At 35.3% G+C, this 6,632-nt stretch overlaps 2 long non-coding RNA genes across 2 annotated transcripts; one reads left to right on the top strand and one right to left on the bottom strand.

The window, feature by feature from the left end:
• The first annotated feature begins 3,669 nt into the window (after positions 1–3,669).
• LOC135073660 (uncharacterized) lies at positions 3,670–4,783 on the top strand. Its single transcript, XR_010257677.1, has 3 exons — positions 3,670–3,757; positions 3,844–4,071; positions 4,544–4,783. It is a non-coding gene; the product is annotated as an uncharacterized LOC135073660 (long non-coding RNA).
• Positions 4,784–4,841: 58 nt separating this feature from the next.
• LOC135073661 (uncharacterized) lies at positions 4,842–5,881 on the bottom strand. Its single transcript, XR_010257679.1, has 3 exons — positions 5,660–5,881; positions 5,183–5,347; positions 4,842–5,105 (listed from the first exon to the last, which is right to left on the bottom strand). It is a non-coding gene; the product is annotated as an uncharacterized LOC135073661 (long non-coding RNA).
• Positions 5,882–6,632: the final 751 nt, after the last annotated feature.

Genomic DNA, 6,632 nt, shown 5'->3' with positions numbered 1-6,632 from the left:
GACGTCAAGGCTTGCTTAAAAGTGTGCAAAAAAGCACTTTGTGACGTCACGAGGAACTTCAACGCATCATAACTTCGTAATTATTGTTTGATTAACAAATAAAAATATACGTGTCCAATATTTTTTGATAACATAATTGTCGGACTAAAGGTTATTTTTAGGAAACTAGCCTAATAGAAATAGGCTTGTCTAGTATCTCAGCAGTCAGTCTTAATTTTTTCCTCATCAATATACTTACAGGCTTATACTTTCTAAGGGTTTTCTTATACGTTTAAAGGATGTTTTTATATCCTTTTATACTGTCTAAGCCCCCACTCGCCGCAGTATCCACGTGCCGCTGTTTAATTAGCCGATCGTCTTGAGGCGATGATGTAAAAACAATTAAGAGGATCACAATGTGTGGAGCCTCAAAGGATTAAGATACGTTCGCTAGAGTTTTACTGTGAATAGGAGAGAAACAGATTTGTTGTTGAAGAAGAAATGATGTTTATTTGAGAAAGATACATTTAATTGCTCATTAAAACGTTAGAATATTGTGACTGTTAGCTTACTAAGGTATTTCTGATAAATTACTAATTGAAACAGTGTGTGTTATCAGTGATGACATACTGCTCCGAAACGTGACCTCTCACTATAGGTCTCTTAAAGAAGCTCAACGTTGCACAGCGTGCTATGGAAAGGGTTATGCTCGAGACCGACGACCTGATAAAGGTAGCAGGAAGGCGCTGGATGCAGGCCGCTACCAACCGTGCGATGTGGAAGTTATTGGGGGAGGCCTATGTTCAGCAGTGGACATCCTGTGGCTGAAATGATGATGATGGAATGAAACGTGGAATTTACAAATAGGCTACGTGCCATATTTTTTGCGCTTTGCATCTTCGATAAGTAATGGCAGTCAACATAGCACCTTTGAAAAGGAAAACTTGATTTTGAAGTGTTTGGCACTTTGCCCAATTGTAAATTCAATTCGTTTAAGTTTCTTGATATTTCACTAAATCTGTAGAAATTACGATAGTCTTGATAGGTCTAATATATTTAACATTTTTACCTGTTGCAAAATTTTTAATCTATGTATTATGAATTGTTTTTTTTAAGATTATTAGTATTTTGAATATTATTAATATTCCCGTTAGCCCCTCGAGTTAAGCTATACATATAAGCTTGTGTTACGAGTGGGCTCACCACAATAGTCGAGCGGCGGTGGGATTCGAACCGGCGTTCCTCGGATCTCGAGTCGGCCAGCTCGACCACTTCACCGTTGGGCTATCGTGGCTATAAAAATTTGATTGATACCGTTGTAGCCACAATTTATGAACCCCACAGTCTACTGTCAGAACAATTCGAACAGGCGTTCTACGTGTACCTCAGTTGCACGTCAAATTCTGCTTTTTCTCTATACCACAGTGGCCACAACCAAACAAAGCTAGATCACCCGACTAGAAACGCTGGCTAAGCGAATTTCCAGCAAACAAACTTTGCAAATTGTTCGATAGTTTCATACTCGATATTTGTCAGCGAGATTGAAAAACCGGCAAAAAACCGGAAAAAACTTGTTCCCGCTCCCACTACACTGTTTTTGTTATCCGACCAGGGGAAACGTAAATATTTTGCGCGGTTGTTTGCGCCAGCAGTGTATCGATACATTACGCTGTGTGTTGAAGATAAACGCCAAAGTTGGAAAGATCACTTAACGAAAAGTTATTATTTGGAAATAGGTATGTTCTTTTTTGATACAGGGTGAAAGTATAGGCACTTTTGAAGAGAAAACTTGGGCATAATTCCCAGAGTTTTTCCCAAAAATAATACATTTTATTCTAATACCTAAGATTTTGCAATTGAATTGACAAATAACATAGGTAATGTAATGAGGTAGAAAGTAAACCACAATACTTACCTACTTGTTTAATCATATAAGTCGCCCGTTACAAAACATGTTAAATGGAATAACAAATTCCTTACACGTGTAGCTTTTTAATTAATTGTCTTCTACTTCATTACTTTCATTTACGCAATGTACCCAAATTTCGAAACAGCAATTCAGTGAAAGATTGTTTCACATCAAGAAACCCGTATTCCATACCTACATTTCCTCCAGGGCCCATTGATTCGCTCCACCCTGTATTGATAAATTTGAGATTGTATTACACGAATAGAATACCGTACTTGTCCCTTTGAAAGAGCAATTTCTGTTCCACGGATGTCTACGACAGAGGGTCTATTCTGCAAAACAAATTCAAAAACATTTCTACTCCATCCGTCTCTTTCACTTTCTTGCGTGAGTAAGTGAGACAGATAGGCACGATATTGAACTAGTTGTTGGGAATAGAACCCCAGTACCGGCAGATTGGGTCGTGTCAATTGAACAGCGTTGGGCGAGAAACAAGTGTTCTGATACTTCCATTACTTACATATCGGGAAATTGAAAAACATTTCCAGTGAACAATAACTTGCAAATAGTCTCCGACCTTTTTTCTTTTTTGAAATATGCTTTATGCTCTGCACTCTGCAGGTTAATCAATACTTTGAAATCCTGGAAGCGAATTTAAAAATCGACGTCTAACTCAGCGCACGAAAATAAAAATAGTATTCGGTAATAAAACAACTTTAGCAATTAAGAGAAAACTTTACTCAATCATTCATTTTCTCTATTCTTTATTTGTAGATTGGCTCTACATGACCTAAACTTAAGTACATACGCCCGTATTCACAAACGATTCTTGCTTAAGTGAAGCAGCAAATCGAACGCACAGCTTTGAATAGAGCTCTGTGTTTGGTTCGTGTGTCACCCTGTGCGTCCACGCGCACTGTGAGGCCTCATAGTAATGTGTGTGAATACGGACGATAGTTATCTACATGGGGAATTACCTTCAAAACCTTCCTATTTGTCTGTTTCTTTAACAAAGCAACTTTGTAAATACACAAAGAGATACACAATGTTGTAATATCCAGAATGTGTAGTCTACAAAACGCTTCTTGTATTTTAACAGGCCAAAAGAAGGATCTAATACGACAAAATGTTCAAACATAACACTCGCAAGAAAACAGATAAGAGCGCGAACCGAGTCGAACAGACCCATACAATTGGCACAGCAGTTGGTTTTTGTCGTAACTCACATCCGATGGCGACATAAAAGTGAATAAATAACTCGATATTGTCATATCTTTCGTTTTGCAGTGACTTGCTCGTATTGTGTTTTGTTTTTCTATCAAACATTGGTGACGTAAAAGATTGGTAAAAATTAGTTCTGTCGTTCTCCAATCCAATCCTTGAAGGATTAAAACTAAGCTAAAAACTTTATCTTTTGTTTGATTTACTACCTAGATCTGCATGTCGATTCTATAAAATTCTAACAAAAACTCCCTTCACCCAACGATGTTCAGAGTCCCTTCACATAAGTTACAAAATGACCTTGATTCGGCATTCTGTAAACATTTCTCAGCGCGAGTGATGACAAGTGAACAGTGAGGCGGCCTAGGGATTGACACACGCAACAAAAATGTTAGTCGAGTTTTTCGATTCAAGTTTTTTATTTAAAATATTGAGATTTTGGCACAAAACTTGAAGTCATTATTTATTTCTTTAACTTAAATGTCATAATCTGAACAAATTAAGGCAGATTTTACGTTAAAAACTAGAAATCTCTAATTCATAGCATACATAATCTGTGCTCTTACAAACGAAACAAAATGTCAAATTTACTTGTTGATTGTTTACGTTTGATGTTATTGATGTTTGAGATTGAGAAATTATCTTAAAGTAAGTATACATTTGTGTTTGTGAAAGTTTTATACTATATTTTTAAGTTACTTAAGTAATAATGTAATTAATTTAAAATGTTTCAGTCCAAATGAGGCACGATCCTCTCACCCATCGTCAGTCCCAAGTTGAAACTGTTCGAATTTATGTAAAAAAAAAGAAACCCTGGCTTAGCAAAGGGTTTCTTGAAATACACACCATTGAAGCCATTATACAGAATAAAAATACCACATAACGAGGTTGGCAGCTTCAGTAGGAGGAACAAGCCGTGCGCTAAACACTATAAACATTACAAACAATGAACAAAGGCCAAGGTTAGTATCCGCTTATCAACATGGTTGACCCACTTAACATTCTTTAAAAGCAAACCACAAGATGTGCAACGAATGTTGGTTTTTAAAGTGTGCTCGTTGGATTCATTAATAGCCCCACCGAAATCGAAATTAAAAGAGTAATGCATGATTTTGTTCTAACTTTTTTATATTTTGTAAAGACCAGTCAGATATAAATTGACAAAAACCACCGAAGTTTGGGGCTTTTTTATTTTTAATGAAATAATCATGAACTACTTGTGCAGTTTATGACAAAGTGCTTCAGTAGGTACCTACTTTACTAAAGTGTATTTTATTTAAGCCCAAGTACCTAATAGAGATGTAGTTGAAACCAACCCACTAAGTTTGTTTCGGATATAGAAAACTATCTTGAATGGATGTTATGCCATGCACATACTTATGTCACAAATGCCATTAAAACTTAATACATTATTTTTCATACTGTCTTTTTCAGCATCACATTCCACAACTCCTCCACGTACTGTTACTCCACCGCCGTCTCAACAGCGATCGGAATACGCAACATTTACTGAGAGATTCCTGAGGGTGGTAGAACAGCAGGACTTGCAGACATTGTGTGGAACGCAAAGCGGAAAGAGAAGAGACACTGACTGAAGCCCTGACTGAACTGGGAAAAGGATTGGAAGCTTTAGCAGAAGCTAATAAATGGATTAAAGATAAAATATTACTACAGCTTTATTTGTTTAATTTCTTTACTACATATTTCTATTACTGTGCCCCTCAGAAAGTAATGATAAAATTAGAGGTAGTCTTAATAATTATTTTAAATACGAAATACATTTATACATAGGTATATTTTATTATTCAAAATAATTAAGATGAAACAAAAATTTTAATGAAAGTTTGTACATATCCACACTTATTATTCTTTTAGGTACATAGAGATGTAAAATGTTTGATTTATAGTTTGCAGAATATGAGTGCTTCTGGGGAATTATCTTCGGTACCACTCACTGGTGTCATTAGGCAGGCGCTTGGAGCATATCCTTAATCACCTAAAAAAAGAACACAAGCATCAATCACACATTACAAAAATTAAAATTGCCTCACATCCTAAGTAGTAGTGACTCACCAAGCAAAACCACTTCATCACCAGCCTTTGTACATCTCTTAAGTGGTTTTTTTACTATAGGTAGGTAGATACAGTGATTAAAAATAAATCAGACTTGCATAGCACCACCATTCCACCATATTAAGTTGAATCCACATTTGACTTATTTAGATCTTTATCTGTTATCTGAAAAAAGAAATAATATTAGAAGACACATTCTTCGAGTGATGAGGTTACATAAGGGTGATCAAAGAACAGGAAAAAGACCTGCTCTATCACACAAGGACATAAGTTATTTATTGTATTACATATAAGCTTAAGGACTAAATTTCCTTGCTAATGTAACAATATTTATTATGTAATTGTATGTGAATGTACCTATTGTGAACTCGTTAGCTTTATATCAAACCCTAGTGGTTTTCAAAGCTATCTAAATGCAACTGTCCCAATGTAATTGTCTAAAAAAACTATTACAAAATTGATACCCAATTTACCTACCAATTGCACTTTCTTGCATCGTAACCTTTGCGACAGTAAAAACGTTATCGTTCTCTGCTGGTAAATTTATTAATTACTTTACAGTTTACTGCCTTTAGCCAAAAATTACAAGGTGCATAATATCTCTGAAACAAATCATTAAATTTATATATGGTATTCCAATGAGGACGAAGTATGTAATAAAATACAGACTCTAGCTACTGATACTGTATGAAGATCCATGTATTCATTGTTTGAAATCTATTTTAAACTGTGTAATAATATCAATGTACTTAATAAAAAAATAACTTTACATAAGCTTACCTTTACATTCGAGTTGAAATCCATTTTCCTTTAATAAAAACATTCGTGTCATCCCTAATATGCATAATTTAGTTCAAATAAATATCACAAAACTTATTTTTAACACATTTGAACACTAATAAATGTACTAATTTTAATGCAATTTTCTAAAACTCCGTCTATTCTCACTCACAAAATACTAACTTTTTATTTGACATTTTGGAGCGCATTCGAGTGCGAAGTGTGTTTCGAAATGAGGCTGGAATTTCCTTACAGAATGCCACTCAAAACGTCATCCCATACAAAATCTCACGATCAATTAGTTCAACCCGCTGCCGCGCCGACAAGCGTAGCGCTAGAGTAAATTCGTGCCGACGATCGAGTTTATAGAATGCAAATCTAAAAACTCATCGCGGATTTAGTTGCGATGTCTAGGTGAAGGTTTTATAGAATCGCACTGCTGGGCATGGTTGTTGGTAGCTTATTTTGATACACAGAAAATAATAAAAGCTATTTCTCGGATAAAATACTAAGTATGTAAAAGTTTAAAAAAATGGCTTATTTTTCCACGAAAAGTCAGTTTTGATTTTCCCTAAAAGTTTCTCAGGGTTTTTTGTTCCATTTGTTCCATTACGTTGGTTCTTTTGCTCAATTTATAAAAAGTGGACTATCATCAAAATACAAAAACTCA

The sequence above is a fragment of the Ostrinia nubilalis genome, chromosome 7, assembly GCF_963855985.1.
Source record: "Ostrinia nubilalis chromosome 7, ilOstNubi1.1, whole genome shotgun sequence".
NCBI lineage: Eukaryota > Metazoa > Arthropoda > Insecta > Lepidoptera > Crambidae > Ostrinia > Ostrinia nubilalis.
Note: the sequence above shows the minus strand (reverse complement) of the source record. Positions and strands in the feature narration are given on the sequence as shown.